We start from the raw sequence: 20,270 nt of genomic DNA, 5'->3' as shown, positions 1-20,270 counted from the left end.
TTTGCCCCTGCTGTTCCGTCTGCAGTGCTGTTCCTGCTGGTGTCCAGTGGAGAGCTTTCCGGAGCTGTTGGGGGCCCAACCCTTGGCCTTCTGCTGGGAAAGCCATCAGCCCCCACCTGCCTTCTGGCCTTGTGTGAGAGAGAGGCTGCTCTGGGAGAGGCTTGGAAAGCCCAGGTCCCTCCCTGAGGCCACCCTCTCCTCCCAAGCCCCTGCCCAAGCCCCTGGGGGTGGGATGCAGAGGGCAGAGTCTCCTGAGGGTAGCAGAGGGGTGGGGCAGCGGCAGGGGCTGGATGGGAGTCTGGAGCCAGGGTCAAGCCTGGGCGTCTGTGTGCCTTGGCGCTTGGGTCAGGCCCTTCACCTACTGAGGCCTCAGTTTCCCTGACTGTCAATGGGTGGGGTGGGGCTTTCTGGCCGGCCACCTGTAACAGAGGTTGAGTTGGTTCTGGAGTGAGCTGCCTGGGTTTAAGACCCGGTTCCTCCTTCCCCTGGCTCTGGGTCCTGGACGAGCCCCTGGGGTTCCCCAGGCCTCAGCTCCCTCATAGGGTGAGGTGACCATCAAGGGTCAGTACCTGCTGGGCTTAGGACAGCGCCTGAGGCTGGGAATATCTGTCTCTGATGTCTCAGCCACTGAGTCAACCATCCCTCCTTAATTCACCTGAACCTGTCATTCTTCCATTCTTCTCTATCAGCACCCACCCAGCATCCAGCCCTTCCCTGTCCAAGGCTGCAAAGTCACTTTCCAAGCCAGGGTCTCCCATAGCGGTGCTCATGCCACAGCTGGACATGCCCCGCCAGCCCCAAACTCTTCATACGTGGTGCTTGTCCCCCCAGCCCTGCCCCTCCCTGCCCCTCCCGGTGTGACCCCACCCCCACCCGCCTCCCTGCGCCCTCGCCCTGCCTCCCCCACGCCCTGCCTCCCCCACGCCCTGCCTTCCCATCGCCCTGCCTCTCCCACACCTCACCTCCCATCGCCCCGCTTCCCTGGTGCCCCACCTCCTCCACACCCTGTTTACCCCACGCCCCACCTCCCACACTGCCCCACCTGCCCCACTGCCCCACCTCCCTGTCGCCCCACCTCCTCCACACCCCACCTCCCCATCGCCCCGCCTCCCATTCGCCCCCCTCCCCAGCGTCCCACCTCCCTGTCGACCCACCTCTCCTGTGCCCCACCTCCTCCTTGCACTGCCTCCCATCACCCCTTCACCCCTCCTCCCCCAAGCCCCGCCTACCCATTGACCCGCTTCCCTGGTGCCCTGCATCCCTGGTGCCCTGCTTCCCTGGTGCCCAGCTTCCCTGGTGCCCAGCTTCCCTGGCGCCCTACCTCCCCCACGCCCCGCCCTGGCTGCCACTACAGGCTCTTGAATCTAGTGCTGCAGGAGCTGCTCCTAGGAAGGGCACTACTGGGTTTCTCTGGGGGGTCTCCACCTGCCACCTCCCCTCCACAGGGGCCCAGGCCCTTGCACATTGCCTACCTCTAGGCCCAGCGCCTCTTCAGCCCTGGTGCAAACTGCCCAGCCCAGGCCAGTGCTTATTGCGAGAATCACCTGGGGACAATCAGCGCGCATTTGATTCGCAGATTGAGTTAAATTTAGTGCTGGCAGCTGAGAGGCTGTTCCCTCTGTCCCACCCCGGAAAGGCTAGTGGGTCTGGTCCAGCCCCTACAGAAGGTGCCCCCCCCCGGGATGGTGCGCAGGTGTGAAGGGGGACCCGCAGTGGCAGACACCTGGTTCCCCAGCACTGCCCACAGTCGCAGGTGGGCGTGGCGGGCTCTGTATGTGAAGCCAACCCCCTCATCCCACCCAGGCACCGCGCAGCCTCCCTCAAGCCCCCAGGGCAGCATCATGACCTCTCAGACGCTCCAGGGTGAAAATATGACCCCTAAGACCTTCAGGGCACTGCTGTGGTCCCCCAGTGCCAGGGCTAAGGGCTGCTGGTCCTGATGGCAGCTGCCATGGGTCATTTTAGAGCCTGCACCTGTGCCCCTGGGCTCGACCACCTTTCCAGGCCCTGAGCCATGCCCACACCCCAAGGTACCCTTGAAGGGCAGCCCGGTCACCCCAGCTCCCTGCCCATAGACCTCTGTGCCTTGGGGCCTGGACCTGCCTGCTCTGCTGGCTCATGGGGCTGGCCCTTCTGACACAGCGGCTCTCTGGGCCTCCTCCCAGGGTGGGGCCTGCATGAGTCACATGGCTCTTTTTGGCAGCAGCAGCCTTGGGCTCAGAGCTTGGTGCTGGTTGTGGACAGGGGATGCCCAGCCATCCACACTCCCTCCTGCCTGGGTGACATGTGGGGCTCGGCGGGCAGGGTCTGTGCTGGCATCATGCCCAGGTGGGGCCATGGGCTCTGCTGTCCTGGGGGGGCTGTGTGGCCCTGTCCTGGGCCTGCGCTCCTACTCTGTACCCCCTCCCCCGTGTTGACACCAGCTGGAGTCAGATCCAGACCCGTGCACTGCCGTCTCCAGGAGGCAGCCTTCCGTGAGATTGGGTTTGGAATGAGGGAGGCGTTGGGAGGAGGGCACCTTGGGGCTGGGCCTGAGGGGTGAGCAGAGTTTTTCTATAAGGAAGGGTGGGCAAATGTTTCTGACTGAGGGGCACGTGTACGGTGTCCATGCCGGGAGAGTAGGGCCTTTTGGGGCAGATGAGGGCTGCAGATGTGCTGGCCCTTGCCACACTTTCCCTGCTCTGAGTTCCTTCCCACCCTCTCTGCAGCCAGCCTACTCCTGTCTCACTGAACCTGAGTCTGGCAGAGGGAGGGGCTTGTTTTGAGAGCAGAGTCCAGACTCTCCTCCCCTGGGGTTACTCTCTGCTTATTTTTATTTATTTTTTTGTTGAGACAGAATCTTACTCTGTCACCCAGGCTGGAGTGCAATGGCGCGATCTTGGCTCACTGTAACTTCCACGTCCCGGGTTCCAGTGATTCTCCTGCTTCAGCCTCCCAAGTAGCTGGGATTACAGGCTCGCATCATCATGCCCAGCTAATGTTTGTATTTTCAGTAGAGACAGGAGTTCACCATGTTGGCCAGGCTGGTCTCAAACTCCTGACCTCAGGTGCTCCACCCACCTCAGCCTCCCAAAGTGCTGGGATTACAGGCATGAGTCACTGTGCCCGACACTCTCTGATTCTGATGACCCCTCAGTGCCAGGCGGAGCAGGCTGCCCATTATGTGCACTGAGGTACAAGCCCTTTTTCTTTCCCGGAATCCAGCATTCAGAGGTAGCTGTGGGTGGGTGGGCCGGCCAGGGGGAGCAGCTCCCATGGGTCCTGCAGCTCCCAGGCACCCCTAGAACCCAAGAGGCAAACACACCCTGGTCCAGAAGCTTGTTCATTAACTTGTTCACATGTGGTTCACTCAGGTACCCTCCCTGGCCTCCCAGCTCCCCTCCACGCTGCTCTGCACCTGCAACCCTCTGTGCTCAATTTCCTAGTCATTAGACACCCTCAGCCCCACCACCATAACCCTGGAGAGTCTCCCTTCCCTTGCTCTTCCAAGGGGGTCCCTCTTGTCCCCCACTTGTGAGGGCGACTGATCTCTGTCTAGCTCCTCTTGGCAAAGCTTCAGGCGGTCCTTCAAGCTCCTCCTCCTGCCCATCTTCAATTTCCAGAGGCAGGGCCCAGGCACCATCCTCTCCAGAGACCTTTCCCCACAACGGCACTCCTGTACCCACCTCTAGCTCGGTGCCCTCAGAGGGATTCAAGGCTTGGCTTTAACATCCCCCCATGGCCGTACTGGGTCCCCGTCTTGGAAAAATGCAAGAGCAAGGAATACATTGTTCCTATCATTTATTTTATCCATTTAGAAATCAATTTCCTTCACACTGAGATTGTTAAAAATGTTAAAAACAATGTAGCAATTTCACAATATTAAAAGAGACTAAAAATAACGATGCAGGGATACTTTGCAGCTGTATGACAGTGAAGAAGCTCTTTACATCCTGATCAGAAAACAGGAAGCGGAGGAAGCGGAGGACTGAGTGTCCCGGCACACTGCTTTCTGCAGGAACAGGAGAAGGCAGGATCTGTGCCCGCTGCTGTGTGTTCATGTGGGGACTGCCCACTGGGCTCGCCTTCTGTCAAGGTCCACGTTTGGCCACTGATGTGCAGGGCCCTGTCTTCTGCTCAAACTGACCCCCGCCGGCCCTACCACCCAGCAGAGGCCTGCGAATGAGAGGCCTGGGGCCCCGCAGTCCCTGGAAGGCAGGAAGCTGATGGCTGAGCTCAGGGTGGGATCTGTGTGTGGGCGGGTGAGCGGCAGGCACTCACCCACAGCGGCAGGGAGAGGGCGTGTGGAGGGAGAGCAGCTACCAGGGAAGCCAGACAGGTGCAGCCCAGGGCAGGCAGGAGCCCCTCCCAGGCTATAGCGTGGACCCCCAGCCTTGGGGGGGGCACAGGGCCTCCTGGCAGCCTCTGCACGTCAGGACCACACCACTGGGATGTCCCGCTCGGACGCCTGGCAGGCAGAACTGACAGTGTCTTCCACAGTGGCCCCACCGGAGGGGCAGGGGAGAGGAGAGGAGGTTAGGTGGGGGAAGTAGGGAGAAGGGGAGGGAGGAGGCCACGGGAGGTGGTCTTGGGTGGGGCCTCCCTCTGCCCGCAGGCGGTGATGGGCAGCTGACCACCTCCACAAAGTGTTGAGGTGGCTCTGGTTACTATGGGGACGCGGGGCCTCCCTGGCCACCGCGATGGCTTCTCATGGTCGATCCTTTGGATCCAACTGAATCTGGGGTGTGAGGTGGGTGAGGAGAGGCCCCAAGCTCGAGGACCAGGATGCAGAGAGCCTCAGGGTGGGATGCCTATTTGTGCGGGGTTGCCTGGCAAGCCACCTGCTGGAAATGGCACCGAACCTCAGAGCCTCGGCCTTCCAGGGAGACACGGTGGGTCCCGGACAGCCACACTGCAGAGGCAGCCTGGGGGCCCAGGACAGGAGTGTGCACATCAGCCCCTTGTACCCCCAGCCTGGGAGAGATGCTGCCCCTGTGCCACAGGACACCCCCCCTGACTGCCCACAGCCGTCATCTGATGCCTGTTCTATTCTGGCTCACAACGACCCAGAGGGAATGGGGGTCTGGGAGTCAAAGCCTGGGCTGCTCCACTTGAGGCTTGAAAGCTCCTGTGTACTGCTCTGTCCTGTGTGCTTTAGGATGAGCCCCCAGAGGGGGAAGTAAGGAGCAGGGGTGAGGGCCCAGCAGGGGTGGCAGGATCACCTGAGCTCCTGTTTGTGAGTGGGCTTGGGTGGGGGGTGGATGGAGAGCCCTAGCCCCCAGCCTCACCCAGCCCTCCAGGAATGGCAGTGGCCACCAGCAGCCCCCCGTTCCTCCCCACTGTCGGGCTCAGTCTAAGCCCCCTCCCCGACCTGCCCAGCCCCCGCCCCTCTTCTCCAGCCTGACTTATGAAGCTCTGTGTTTAGCCCCAGGACGCAGCCCTCATGTCCCAGCCAGAGTCTGTGGCTGCAGAAGCCCGGGCTGTAAGCCCTTCTTGAGCTCTCACAGCAGTGCGGGATGGGATCTCACAAAGAGAGGTGCTGGGAGGCAAATCACACAGAGCGGGATGGGGCTTCCGCACCCCTGTGTCCTGGACACACTTCCTGTCATCTCTGTCCCCATGACACAGGCTTCACCTTCTCTGCTGTATCAGGCAGGGACCCCAACTGTGGGGAACTGCAATGGACTCTGGCTAGTTGGAGCAGAAGAGGAGTTTGTTGAAAGGTTCCTCGGAGCTCACAGGTTGAGAGGGAGGGCTTAGGTGCAGAAGACCCTGGGGCCACTCCTGTCCCACCCCCTCCCCAGGGAAGTGGGCTGTGGTGGCCGCCTTTACTGTAAGACTCCATGGATCAGACAACACCTGTTGTGGTGGGCTGCCCAGCGGCACGGCCCCTTGGAGCCCAGTGCCAGGCACATGCTCACCATCTGGGCCACTAACCAGTCAGAGGCTGTTTTGTGGAAAGAGTCGTGATGTGGGTCAAACAGTCCCATCAAAAGACATGTCCAAGCCCCAGGGGCTATGTATTAGTCTGTTCTCATGGTGCTAATAAAGACTTACCTGAGACTGGGTAATTTGTAAAGAAAAAGAGGTTTAATGGACTCACAGCTCCGCATGGCCGGGGAGGCCTCATAATCATGGTGGAAGGTGAACGAGGAGCAAAGACACGTCTTACATGGCGGCAGGCAAGAGGGTGTGTGCAGGGGAACTGCCCTCTGTAAAACCATCAGTTCTCCTGAGACTTATTCACTATCACGAGAACGGCACTGGAAAACCTGCCCCCATGATTCAATTCCCTCCCACTGGGTCCCTCCCACGACACGCAGGGATTATAGGGGCTGCCGTTCAAGATGAGATTTGGGTGGGGACACAGCCACACCATGTCACCTGAATGCATGAATGTGGCTTTGTTTGGACAAACGGTATTTGCAGATGTCATTAAAAATCTTGGGAAGACATCATCTGGAGTTAGGGTAACAGGTGTCCTTACAAGAGAAAGCAGGGGAGGTGTGAAGTGTGGAGACAGAGGAGACTGGAGTGATGTGGCCACAAGCTCAGGAAGGCGGGAGCTGGAAGAGGCCAGGGGGGACTTTCGCCTAGAGTCTCTGGAGGAAACGTGGCCCTGCCAGCTCCTTGACTGCTGCGAAGAGGGGCTGTACCTTGCTCAGACCCTGGGGTTGGCTGTGGCTCTCCTCCTCCCAAGGTTGCCACAGGCTCTGTCCAGGACTTGGTCTGGCACAGCTGGGGGACACCATTGGGTCCACCGGCCCAGGGCAGGGGCAATGCCGTTCCTCCTGCAGTCCTTGAATCACTGCTGACTCTGTGGGGACAGCAGAGCCAAATGCAGGTGTCTTTCCTGCATGAGGAGCTGAGCTCCATCTTGGTGGGAGCGCTGGTCCTGCAGTTTCGTGGGCGAAACCGACCCTGGCCCCGACCACTGGGCCCTGGGAATGCACTGAGTAGTGGGTCCCACATTTCTCCAGCTCCGCTTTTGGAGGTGAGTTTGCACTAGGACATCTGAAGTTTCAGCAGCTTTCGGCTCTCCTAGGGCTCAGGGCTGTTGGTGCCGGGGCCGCGTGAGACCTTTGAGGCTCCTCAGTCTAAACCGAGGCACAGAGCTGGCCAGAGAAACCCTGCAGCAAGACGGGAAGGGAGTGCTGCACCCCTGGCAGACGAGGGAACCCATATGTGTGTTTTCTGCTTATTGGCAGGGAGAAAAACATATTTTCCCAATCACTAGCCCTGTGTTCCAAGAGCCAGCGTAGACCTGTGGGTAAATCGCCACCTGAGCATCTGATGGTTGCTGTTATTCCTCAGGTCCCGCTTACCATCCACCAGCCGGGTGGTGAGTCGGGAGCGAGGGAATGGGCCCTGTGCCTCTCACGTCCCTGGTCGTGGTGCTGATGGCTGGACCCCCGGGTGTGGCCTCACTAGTGGTCACGTCCTGCAGATCCTTCCTCCAAGGTGGGAGAGTCTTTAAGATGAGCCTACATGCTGCAGGAGTAGCCGTTGCACCTCGGGATTGGGAAAGTCACCAAGGGGGAGGTTCTAGTCCCACTGAGCTTGAGGGCAGAACTGGGCCACAACTCGGTCACCTCACCCTCATATGTCCCCATCACAGTGCAAAATCCCTGGGCAGCCAGGGTGCCCAGAAAAAGCAGTGATGGCCGGGAGCCCTTGCCAGACTCCCCTGAGAGATCAGGGCACTTTCCTTTCTCAGTTGCCGGCTCCTCTGACAAATGGCAGCAGCCCCGTGCAGGAGGCTGGGAGGACGGCAGGGCTGGTGAACTGGCCCCGGCCCAAGGACTGCTGCAGAGACGCTGGCTGGGCCTCTGTCCCCAGCCGGGGGGCTTCTGTGCACTGCACCTAGCTTAAGGCCTCTTTGCTTATCAGCTGCGCCTCTCGGCTCCACGTGGCCATTGTGAATTCCAGGTTTTTGTCACCGAGGTAAGCAAATTGTTCGAGCTCCTGCCAGCTGCTAGAGCTATCCCTTCAAATATGAAATCTGTGCTGAGGGTGTCCAGACCAACACATTGAGCTCAAACTAAAATGATGCCCTCCCTAGCTCCACTTGTATTCACCAGATGTTCGTTGATGTAAAATAACAAACTCTTATGGATCTTTTGCCAGGTAGCCTCCTCCTTTCATGTTTGAATATGCTTTGTCCGCTGGGGCATGACATTGTGACTGCAGTCAGAAGTAAGTTGGAGGCCTGGGTAGCGGGGAGCTGGGAGGGTCATGGGCGCGACTGGCTTCTTCCTGCCCTGTCTCAGAGGTGGAGTGAGTGCAGGGTCCTCAGACAGGGCGGGTGCAGCCTTGTCAGATGTGGATGCATTGGCTGAAGGCAGGCTGGGGTTCAGGAGACTTCCGGGTCCTCCACTCCTCTCCCCCAGCTCCAGGCCAATGCTCTGACTTTCACACTGAGCTCCTGCTGGGGTGGAGCTCGGCTGATCTGAACAGAGCATCCTGGGGGATCACCCTCGGCGTCGGCTCTGGCTCTCTCAGCCATATTGGCAAGAGCAGAAGGTCCTTTAGCTACAGGACAGGAGTCCCGGCTCTCAGGCTGCATCTTGAGCCAGATTTAGGACCTCATTCTCCTTCTTTAAGTTCCCAGTGCTGTTGGGAACGGCTGCCTCATCCATGGATTTAGGGTCCCACTCAGAGCTCGGCCTTTCTTTTTCTTTTTTTTTTTGAGACGGAGTCTCGCTCTGTTGCCCAGGCTGGAGTGCAGTGGCACGATCTCAGCTCACTGCAAGCTCTGCCTCCCGGGTTTACGCCATTCTCCTGCCTCAGCCTCCCGAGTAGCTGGGACTACAGGCGCCCGCCACCACGCCCGGCTATTTTTTTGTATTTTTAGTAGAGATGGGGTTTCACCGTGTTAGCCAGGATGGTCTCCATCTCCTGACCTCGTGATCCGCCCGCCTCGGCCTCCCAAGGTGCTGGGATTACAGGTGTGAGCCACCGCGCCCGACCAGAGCTCAGCCTTTCATGAGCACTCTTGAGCCAGCTTTTTAAGCCCCCATGTCCCACGGGCAGCCACAGTCCCCTCCGCCAGTGCTGGCTGCATTTCCCCGGCCCTTGGCCCCAGCCAGAGCCAGAGGTTGAGGTCGGGAGCCCTCATGCTCCTGCGAGCATGGCCATGGCCTCCTAGTCGGCTCCTCAGAGTGCCGGGACCCCACCCAAGTGTCTCGAGGGGCCGCAGGGGCTGCAGGGGAGGGCACAGGGGCCTGGACTTCCCAAATCTGACTTTAAAAGGACTAGCTGTGCTTTTGTCTATTTATAGGTTGAGCTTTCATGTAAAGTTTTCTTTGAGAAAGGAGTCCTGTGGGTAGCAAAATGTCTGAAATAAGATGGAAGGAAAACTTAAATTGGATAATGATATGGCTTTTTCTCTCTAAGCATGTCCCATGTTCCATGTTACTTTAGCTATTGACGATGGAAAAAGCAAACTCTGCCAAAGTATTTAAAGAGGTTTATCCTGAGTCTATGTGAGTGAGCCACGGAGGCTTGGGAAACGTAGCCTCAAGAGGTCCTGGGAAAGTGGTCCCGAGGCCACTGGGTTACAGTTTTATTTTTTATTTTTAGGTGGAGTTTCATTCTTGTTGCCCAGTCTGGAAAACAATGGCATGATCTCGGCTCACCGCAACCTCTGCCTCCTGGGTTCTAGCCATTCTCCTGCCTCAGCCTCCCAAGTAGATGGGATTACAGGTGCCTGCCACCACACCCAGCTAATTTTGTATTTTCAGTAGAGACGGGGTTTCTCCATGTTGGTCAGGCTGGTCTTGAACTCCTGACCTTAGGTGATCTGCCTGCCTCAGTCTCCCAAAGTGCTGGGTTTACAGGTGTGAGTCACTGCACCCGGCCCTACAATTTGGACATTTCAGAATGATAAGAATTGTAGGTAAAATCATAAATCAGTACATGGGGAGGGGGTACACATTCGTTTGACCTGAAAAGGCGGGACATCTGGAAGCTGGGGCTTGCAAGTTATAGTCGGTTAAGGATTCTTTAGTTTGTAATTGGTCGAGAGAGTTGACGGAACACCTAAGGTAAGAGGGTCTGCTGTCTGCCTGTGATGCCAACGCCATGCCAGAGTTAGGGCGAAAAGGGAGCCCCAGGGCTGGGCGTGGTGGCTCACGCCAGTAATCCGAGCACTATGGGGGGCTGAGGTGGGTGGATCACCTGAGGTCAGGAGTTCAAGACCAGCCTGGCCAACATGTGAAACCCTGTCTCTACTAAAAATGCAAAAATTAACTGGGTGTGGTGGTGTGTGCATGTAATCCCAGCTCCTCAGGAGGCTGAAGTGGGAGAATTGCTTGAACCTGGGAGGCAGAGGCTGCAGTGAGCTGAGATTGCACCACTGCACTCCAGCCTGGGTGAAAGAGCAAGATCCCATCTCAAGGAAAAAAAAAAAGATGGAACTCCAGTATACTGGGTCAAAAGACCTGTTTAATACAATTTTATGCCTTGTAAGCATGAATTTCCCCAGGCCCCTTAGAAAGGAATTTGAGGCCAGGCATGGTGACTCACGCCTGTAATCCCAGCACTTTGGGAGGCCGAGGTGGGCAGATCATGAGATCAGGAGATTGAGACCATACTGGTTAACATGGTGAAACCCCGTCTCTACTAAAAATACAAAAAATTAGCCGGGCGTGATCGCGGGCACCTGCAGTCCCAGTTACTCGGGAGGCTAAGGCAGAACGGCATGAATCCGGGAGGTGGAGGTTGCAGTGAGCCGAGATTGCGCCACTGCACTCCAGCCTGGGTGACAGAGTGAGACTCTGTCTCAAGAAAAGAAAAAAAAAAAAGAAAGGAATTTGAGCCAGGAGAAAAGATCAGAGTTTAGTCCTCACTCCCTTTGGGTTTCTCTTCCTGTCTGAACCTTTCCCTCATAGTGCTGGGTGGGTTACTAAGCCTTTGGCTACAAACTGGAGAAAATAGGATTCAAAGTAATATCATGAATGGCAAGAAAAGTGTATCATCTAACGTAACAGGAAGTCTCGAGGTAGGGCCACTGCAGGGGTGGTGAACCCAGTGGCTCAGCAGCAGAAGGGCTCAGGATTTCCCCACCTCCTCACCCTGCAAATCTCAGTCCTCAGGACGGCTTCCCTCATGCTCACAAAACAGCTGCTGCAGTTCCAGACATCAGAGACAAACACAACAGTCCAAAGCAAGAAGAACCCACTTTCCCACGCCGTGATGTTTGTTTTTAGGTATAACATATATATAGAAAAATGTACAAATAAAGCAAAGTAAAGCGCGCAGTGTCATGCCCTTTTGCAGGTTGGAAATATCTGCAGAATCAGTCTCTAGACAGGAAATAGTCTATTAGCAGCACCTGGGAGGCGCCCTCATTCTCTCTTCCAGTCACTACCACCCCCAAGGGTGGCCTGCTTCCTGGGTTTTCAGACCATACAATAGCTGGGCCCATTTTACAGACAGGTGCTCCTTGACTCACAAATGGATTATGTCCCAGTAAAACCTATTGCAAGTCGAAAATATGGTAAGTTGAGGCTGAGCGTGGTGGCTCACGCCTGTAACCCCAGCACTTTGGGAGGCTGAGGCAGGCGGATCAGGAGGTCAGGAGTTCGAGACCAGCCTGACCAACATGGTGAAACCCCATCTCTACTAAAAATACAAAAATTAGCTGGGCGTGGTGGTGCGTGCCTGTAATCGCCACCACTCAGGAGGCTGAGACAGGAGAATCGCTTGAACCTGGGAGGTAGAGGTTGCAGTGAGCCGAGATTGTACTACTGCACTCCAGCCTGGGCAACAGAGCGAGATTCTGTCTCAAAAAAAAAAAAAAAAAAAAAAAAGAAAGAAAAAAAAGAAAAGAAAATACGGTAAGTCATGTCAATCTAAATAACAGAGAGAGGCTGTTTGTTTGCAAGAAAATATGTTTATTTCAGGATGAAGCGTTGCAATGGAAACACGCATGTTGTGGTAGCCTCTGTGTGTTCAGGGAGGTGAAGGAAGACAAAGATGTTTACAGAAAAAAACGAGGAGGATCATGCAATTGTTTGGAGACAATTATCCTTGGCCACAAAGATCAATAACAAGAGTAATGCTGAGGTTGGATGGCAGCCTCTGGGCAGATGTCCTTGCAGAAGCATTTTCTGTGTGAGGCTGGGATGGCTTTTGTGCGAGGTTGTGTTTTCTGCAGTTTTTTTTGCTGTTACGGATACAAGCCTGAGAACCCACTCAGCCATTCTGCGTCCTCTCCCCCGGCCCCTGCACTGGCCTTGAGCATCAGTCACCTGCATCCTCTCCCCAGCCCCTGCCCTGGCCTGGTGCCTCTGGGGTCCCCATCTTCAGGTGAGAATGCCAAGGGAGCAGCAGGTCACCCAAGGGCAAACAGATGGTGAGCATCAGAACTGGGGCCCCATCCCAGGCCCATCTAGGTCTGTCTTATTATTTTTATTTTTTTGCGACAGAGTCTCTTTCTGTCACCCAGGCTGGAGTGCAATACCGTGATCATAGCTCACTGTCGCCTCAAACTCCGGGGCTCAGGTGATCCTCTCACCTTCAACTCCTGAGTAGTTGGGACTGCAGCCACACCTGGCTAATTTTTTTTAGAGTTGGGGTCTTGCTGTGTTGCCCAGGCTGGTCTCAAACCTCTGGGCTCCAGCAATCCTCCCACCTCTGCCTCCCAAAGTGTTTGGACTGTAGGCATGAGCCAGCATGCCCAGCCCTAGGTCTGTTTTATAGACTTTGAAGTTTCTTCTGATGTAGGGCATGGCACGCTGACATTCCAGAGAGGAAAGGCAGAGTGCTTTGTCACGTACAGCTTCAAACAAGGAAAGCTGCTGGGCAGGGCCACACGGGGCACCCGGGGACGGGGTCGCCGCCAGCTGGGACTGCCGGGCGGCTGGCGTGTGACCAGCAGTTGGGGTGGCTGGGTTGCTCGGGCTCCCTGTGGATTGGTTAGTTTGGGCAGTTTTGAGCTCTGAGGCACAGGGCTGTCCATGGTTGTCTGGACCTTAGCCTTGGGGTGATTTGGGAGGGTGTGCAGTGGCCTGGAGTGTGAGGTGCCATAAAGGGTGTGGTCTTAGTCCACTGCTCAAGGAGGGAACTGACCGGCCTCTAGCCAGGGCCTCAAAACCGGGTCAAGGCAGCAAAATAAAAAAACTACCTTAGCATAGAGCTGCAACCCGAACCCAGGTCCTTCTGGCTCCCCAGGCCCCATTTGTCCTTGTTATTGGCCCCAGCTTCTTTCAAGTGTTAGGGACTCTGAGATTCTGGGCTAACTTAAAAGAAGACAGAACAAATTAGTGACAGAAATTTGGCAACTTTAAAAACATCGTCCTTGGGCAGTCGAAGAGCCCTGTGGGGATAGGATGCACCTCCTTTTCTGGGTGCACACTAGAGAGAATGCAAACATCTCATTATGAAAATGTCTGGACCCCATGGGGAACCCCACGCCCCTCATGCAGCTTCAAGAGCCCTAAACACTTTGCTGCCCTTGCGCTGGCATCCCATCGTCTCTTTCCATGGTGTATTTAACAGCAAATCCCAAATTTCATTGTCATCCCTGATGTTGCTGGGAATCTCTTAAAGGGGAGGTTTCCTTACAAAACCGTGATGCTATTACCACCCCCAGCAACATTTAGAATAACTTCGTCACGTGACCTGAAGCCGTGTTGACGTGGTTTGGCTGTGTCCCCACCCAAATCTCATCTTGTGTTCCCACATGTTGTGGGAGGGACCTGGTGGGAGGTAATTGACTCATGGGGATGGGTCTTTCCTGTGCTATTCTCGGGATAATGAATAAGTTTTACAAGATCCGATGGTTTTATAAAGGGGAGTTCCCCTGAACAAGTTCTCTTTCTCTTTGCCTGCCGCCATCCATGTAAGACGTGACTTGCTCCTCCTTGCCTTCTGCCATGATTGTGAGACCTCCCCAGCCACGTGGGACTGTAAGTCCATTAAACCTCTTTCCCGTATAAATTACCCAGTCTCGGGTATGTCTTTTTTAGCAGCGTGAAAACAGACTAACACACCTGTCTACATCTCTATGTTCCGGATGGTGTGAAAGCGTCTTTCTATAGTTTGATGGGATATTCCTAACAAAGGCCATTTGTATTTGGTTGTTTTGGTTTTAGTGTTTCTTAAAGTCTCCCTCCGTCTAAGGCAGTCACCCTAGCCTGCTCTTTTGTGATGCTGGCCTCTAAGGACAGCAGTCAGTTCCACATAGACGTTTCCATGTAGGAATTTGCTGTCCTTGGACTTGCTTCTCCAGCCTCTGTATTTCCTGTGTGGCTTGATGAGATTCATGTTCAATTGTCTGGGGAGAATATTTTACAGGAGGGCTTTCTCTTTTTTTTGAGACAGTGTCTTGCCCTCACTCAGGTTGGAGTGCAGTGGTGTGATCCCAACTCACTGAAGCCTCTACCTCTCAGGTTTAAGCAGTCCTCTTGCCTCAGCCTCCCAAGTAGCTGGGACCACAGGTGTCACCACCCTGCCCAGCTAATTGTTTGACTTTTTGTAAGGATGGGGTCATGTTATCTTGCCCAGGCTCAGGAGTGCTTTCTGCCTCCCTTTGCACCATGTCATGAGGCCTATAAGGTGTGGTTGTCTCTGTCGGAGTGAGCTGGACTGGGCCAGCAGGTGCAGGTGGTGATGTTGCTCCTGATACTTTTCTGTCAACGGATGGGCAATGTCTGACCGATCCCAGTGGCTGAGAAGGCCTGTCCCATCATCCCAGCTCAGAGCCACCTGGAAGGGTACTCCCCACCCCTGCAGAGTCTCTGTGAGTTCCCCCGAGCCTGACCTTGAGGCCCAGTGTCTCCCCGGTCCAGTCCTTCCCACCCCTTCCTACACTCCCTGATCCACCTCCAGCATGGGCCTCCCTGTCTCAGGTTCCACTCCTGGGAGACCCAAGCTGCTGCCCCGTGCCCACGTGACGTAGTTTGGGTTTGTGTCCCTGCCCAGATCTCCTGTTGAATTGTAATCCCCAATGTTGGTGGAGGAGCCTGGTGGGAGGTGACTGGATCATGGAGGCAGAGCTCCTGCCTGCTGTTCCCGTGGTAGTGAGTGAGTGCTCCCCAGACCTGGTTGTTTGAAAGTGTGTGGCACCTTCCCCTTCGTTCTGTCCTCCTCCTCCTCTCTCTCTTCCTCCCTCTGGCCACGTAAGCTGTGCCTGCTTCCCCTTCACCTTCTGCCATGATCGTAAGTTTCCTGAGGCCTCCCTGGTCCTGCTTCCTGTACAGTCTGTGGAAATGTGAGTCAATTAGACTTCTTTTCTTTATAAATTACCCAGTCTTGTGGGTTTTTTTTTTTTTTAAGACAGTTTCACTTTGTTGCCCAGACTGTGGGGTGCAGCGGCATGATCATAGCTCCCTGCAACCTCTGCCTCCTGTGTTCAAGTGATTCTTGTGCCTCAGCCTCCTGAGTTGCTGGGACTACAGCCGCCCATCACCATGGCTGGCTTTTTTTTTTTTTTTTGTATGTTTTAGTAGAGACAGGGTTTCACTGTGTTGCCCAGGCTGGTCTTGAACTCCTGAGCTCAGGCAGTCTGCCTGCCTCGGCCTCCCAAAGTGCTAGGATTACAGGCGTGAGCCACCGTGCCAGCCTCAGGTAATTCTTTATAGCTCTGCACGAATGGATGAATATACCAGGTTTTTCTAACTTCCTTTCATTATGAATTCATGACTCACCTATGTTCAGTATGGTTTAATAAACTGCAGTCATTTTTTCTAAGACATTTTATTTATTTAGACAAATAAAAATTGTGTATATTGTGTACAACAAGTGGCTTTGAAATATGTGAACATTGTGGAATGGTAAATTGAGCAAATTAACACATATATTACCTCATATAGTTAGCATTTGAAGCGAGAACATTTACAACTACTCTCAGCAATTTTCAAGAATACGGACTGTTTTTATTAATGGTAGTCACCATTAATAAATAGACAATAAGGCTCTTGAACTTACTATACTGACTTTTGATGCTCAAATGCTCCCATCTGCAATGGGCTGAGTGGTGCCCACAAGGTATGTCTGCGTCCTGGCCCTGGGCACCTGTGACTGAGCTCATTTGGAAAAAGGCCTTTGTGCTTAAGTTAAGGGTCTGGGGGTGAGGTCATCCTAGATGTGGGGTGGTCCCAAATCCAAGGGCAAGTGTCGGTAGAAGAGAAAGGACGAGGAGGCCATGTGAAGACACAGGAAGGATCGGAGGATGCGGCCACGGCCACAGCAGCCACGGCCACAGCGGCCCACTGCCTAAGAGCCACCAGATGCTGGGAGAGGCCAGGAAGGATTTCCCCGCAGAGCCTTCTGGTTGTTTGAAGCTGGGCATTGGTGATACGTTTGTGATAATCGGTTATAGCAGCGGCAGGAAACAAATGCAGGGCGACACTCACCGTGAGAGGAGGGAGGCAGGGACCTCGGAGGTCTCCTGCACTCCCCCACCCTGGATAGGCACCAGAGTGCTGTCCCACTCACACCCAGACCTGGTGAGGAGGTGGCGGCCCAGGGACAGCCGCAGGTGGCAGGTGTGACAGGGAGAGGAGAACAGCCACCCTGCCAGCCTCCCAGGAGGCTTTTCTTACCTCCTTACAGAAACATTTCCAAAATAAGGAGTGCACTGCCCCCAAGCTAGAGAGGAGCACAGCCGGGCTGGGGTGGGAGGAAGGGGAGAGGCTCACCCAGGCCCATTAGGATCTGCACAGGGATGGAGGGCTCCGTGCTCGGGGGCCAGCCACACGTCCCCTTCATGCAGGGCATCCCCCAAGGCCAAGGCCTGAATACATCTGTTCTGCAGCAGCCAGTACAGTCTCCAGTTCTGCACAGGCCTCGTCATCAACCATAACTAGGAAGCCAGTGGGTGAGGGTCAGGTGGCTCCAGACCCCTGCCAGCCCCGGCACTGCCACCTCCTCCCCCAGCCACACTCAGGGGCTCAGGATGCACCTCCCCCACTGGGCCCACCTTTCTGTCCCTTCCCACCCCCCAGGAGGAGCTGCAGGGCTGGGGTCCACACCCTACCCTCCTGCCCCGGGCAGCCATGCACAAGAGAGAAGGCGGCAGGGACAAACCCTGAAGTCTGTCCAGAGGTGGGTGTGGGTGGGAGCACTCTCCAAAGGCCCTGACTGGGGAGCTTAGGGAAGACAGCCCTCCCCTTCTCCTCTGCTCTCCTCCCCCAGTGCCAGGGACCTGGCACCAGGACGAGGGTTATGAGGCCTGAGACCCCCACTGAAGTGGTGTGCCTAGCATGGTCAGACGGTGGACAGGTGAGGGTGCCTGCTCCCCGAGGGAGCTGGCCAGTGATAGCATCCCTGTGGGGCCTGAGATGCCTGGAGACCCTCAGCAGACACTGACAAACACCTGGGGCCAAACATGGGGCACCCAGCAGAGACAGGGAGAGGCGGCATCTGTGGGGAGAGCCCACGGGGGTGGGGGTGGGGAGAGCCCATGGCGGGGAGGGGTGGGAGTGGGGAAAGCCCACGGGGGTGGGGGGTGGGGGTGGGAGTGGGGAGAGCCCATGGCGGGGAGGGGTGGGAGTGGGGAGAGCCCACGGGGGTGGGGGGTTGGGGTGGGAGTGGGGAGAGCCCACGGGGGTGGGGGGTGGGGGTGGGAGTGGGGAGAGCCCACGGGGGTGGGGGGTGGGGGTGGGAGTGGGGAGAGCCCACGGGAGTGGGGGCTTGAGGTGGGAGTGGGGAGAGCCCACAGGGGTATGGGGTTGGATGGGAGTAGGGAGAACCCACAGGGGTGGGGGGTGGGGGTGGGAGTGGGGAGAGCCTGTGGGGGGGAGGGGTGGGAGTGGGGAGAGCCCACGGGGGTGGGGGGTTGGGGTGGGAGTGGGGAGAGCCCACGGGGGTGGGGGGTTGGGGTGGGAGTGGGGAGAGCCCACGGGGGGAGGGGTGGGAGTGGGGAGAACCCACGGGGGTGGGGGGTTGGATGGGAGTGGGGAGAACGCACAGGGGTGGGGGTAGGGGTGGGAGTGGGGAGAGCCCGTGGAGGGGAGGGGTGGGAGTGGGGAGAGCCCACAGGGGTGGGGGGCGGGGTGGGAGTGGGGAGAGCCCATGGGGTGGGGGTAGGGGGTGGGTAGTGGAAGTGGGGAGAGCCCATGGGGGTGGGTGTGGGGAGGAGTCCTTGGCTGAGGTTGTGGGGAGAGCCCAGAAGGGTGGGGATGGCCTGAGGGTGGTCCTAGCCCAAGGGTCACATCTTAGCCCATTGGGTGCTATAACAAAACCCCCCTAGACTGGGGAATTTATAGACAGCAGATGTTTAGTACTCACGGTTCTGGAGGCCAGAAAATCCAAGATCACGGCACTGGAAGTTCAAGAGCAAAAGGCCTGGTAGCTGCAGTGTCTGGTAAGGGCCTGTTCCTGATTGACTGATGGGCTGTTCCTGATTGACTGATGGGCTGTTCCTGATTGACTGATGGGCTGTTCCTGATTGACTGATGGGCTGTTTCTGATTGACTGATGCGCTGTTCCTGATTGACTGATGTCCTGATCCCATCGTGGGGCAGAACCTCCCTGGCTAACCACCTCCTGAAGGCCCACTCTTGATACTTTCACACCGGGGATTAAGTTTCAACTTGAATTTTGGGTGGGAACCAATTTTCAGACCACAGCAGGGAGAGGCAGGAAGGCAGGGCTCGACTTCTGGAGAGGAGACCAGGCCAGGCCCAGCCGCCTGCAGGAGCCATCAGGGCTCCAGGAGGCCTGTCTGTCTCTCCTCCTCCCCAGGGCCACCGCCTGGTCCCAGCCTAACAGCCTCTCACCTGGACCTCGGCCAGGGTGCCCCTCCCCGCGCTGGGCTCCTGTCCCCCTCCCCCCCCTGCAGCAGTGGAATGGCCTCAGCAGCTGTGCGGGTGGCCTGGCCACTTCCCTGTTTAAACCCTTTGGGGGCTTCCCCCTGTGTTCTCAAAGCCCAGAGTCCTTTATGGCCCCGCCCCAGCCCCGCCCTCCTTGCAGGTCTCCAACTCAGGCTCCTTCCTGCCCCAGGGTCCTTGCTGCTCCGTGCGGCCGGACTGTCTCCCCTCTGTCTGCACCTGGCCCACTCCCACTCATCCTGAGCTCCCGCCTTAGCTGAGGATTTCCTAGGAAAGCCGTCCTGCCCTGCACCCTGGGCTTTCTGCTCGCAGCACCCGTGCTGTCTCCGGAGCAGCCACGCCAGTGTGGGGAAGCCACGCCAGTGTGGGGGAGCCACGCCAGTGTGGGGAAGCAGTGAGCGGCATGGGCGCTTACTCCCGGCTCCAGAGCCCTGGGGTCCCACGCTGGGTCTGGGTCTGCCCGGGGGGCTCGGCAGCTGGTGCTGTCTGCGTTCGTTCACCCTGAGTGGAGGCAGGGGTGAGCCTGAGCGTATCTCCAGGCACCACCGCCAATGTGCCTGAGCATGGGTGCGGGGAATGTCCTGGGGTTCATAATTTTGGGGGTTTGATAAACATTTATACCCACGTTTGAACATTTACACGGACGGCACTGGGTTATGTACACTGACCCTCCACTTGCTGCCCCCAGTGGTTCTGTCACATCAGCACAGTCACAAGGTCTCCCACACAGAGGGGCATCCAGGACCCCCTCCCCAAACCTCTTCCTGGTGCCCAACAGAAGCCCAGTGGGCCGAGTGTCCTCCTGAGACTTGGAACCGCAAGATCCCCTGCAGGACAGAGGACATGGACTTCAGCAAGCTGGGCCGTTTGAGGCCTGGGGGCTTGGGGTCCTGGCTCTGGGGTCAAATTGGGGGGGTCTCATCTGTCCATCCCCCCATGACCCAGCCTGCCCCCTCTCCTCCACTCTTTACCAGAGACCACACCTCTCATCTTAGAGCCACCCTCTACCTTGCGCCACCCTTGAAGCCGCCTCATCTCCCACCTTCCCTCACCGCAGGCAGCCCCTCTCCCCAAAGGGCTCACTTCTCTGCCAACCCAGTGCCCACCGGCCTGCATTCTCCATCTCCCATTCACTCTGTGAATAGCTTCCGAGGGTCTCCTCTTGGCCAGCACTGCAGCTGGGCAAAGGGTGGGGTGGGGCTGAGGTGTCATTATTGAAGACCCAGGTCAGGTGCTACCTCCAGTAGGACAGGCTTCTGGGCAGATCCCCAGGAACCGCTCCCTTCCCTTGGGGAGCCTTAACACCCGTATCTCTTGTCATCCTCTCTCCTCCCAGCATCTCCACCCCCTCTTCATTTCTCTGTCCTCAGTTTTCAGCTCAGGGTCCAGCACAGCAGGTGACAGAGACTATTTGTGGGTGTACCTACTACTATCTTCTCAAACTACACCTGGACTTCAGGGGTTCAGAGCTCCCCTGAATGCAGTCTTCGTCCAGGGCCAGAATCTCAGGCT

The sequence above is a fragment of the Macaca fascicularis genome, chromosome 8, assembly GCF_037993035.2.
Source record: "Macaca fascicularis isolate 582-1 chromosome 8, T2T-MFA8v1.1".
NCBI classification, from domain to species: Eukaryota; Metazoa; Chordata; class Mammalia; order Primates; family Cercopithecidae; genus Macaca; species Macaca fascicularis.
This window is presented reverse-complemented; position numbering follows the sequence as displayed.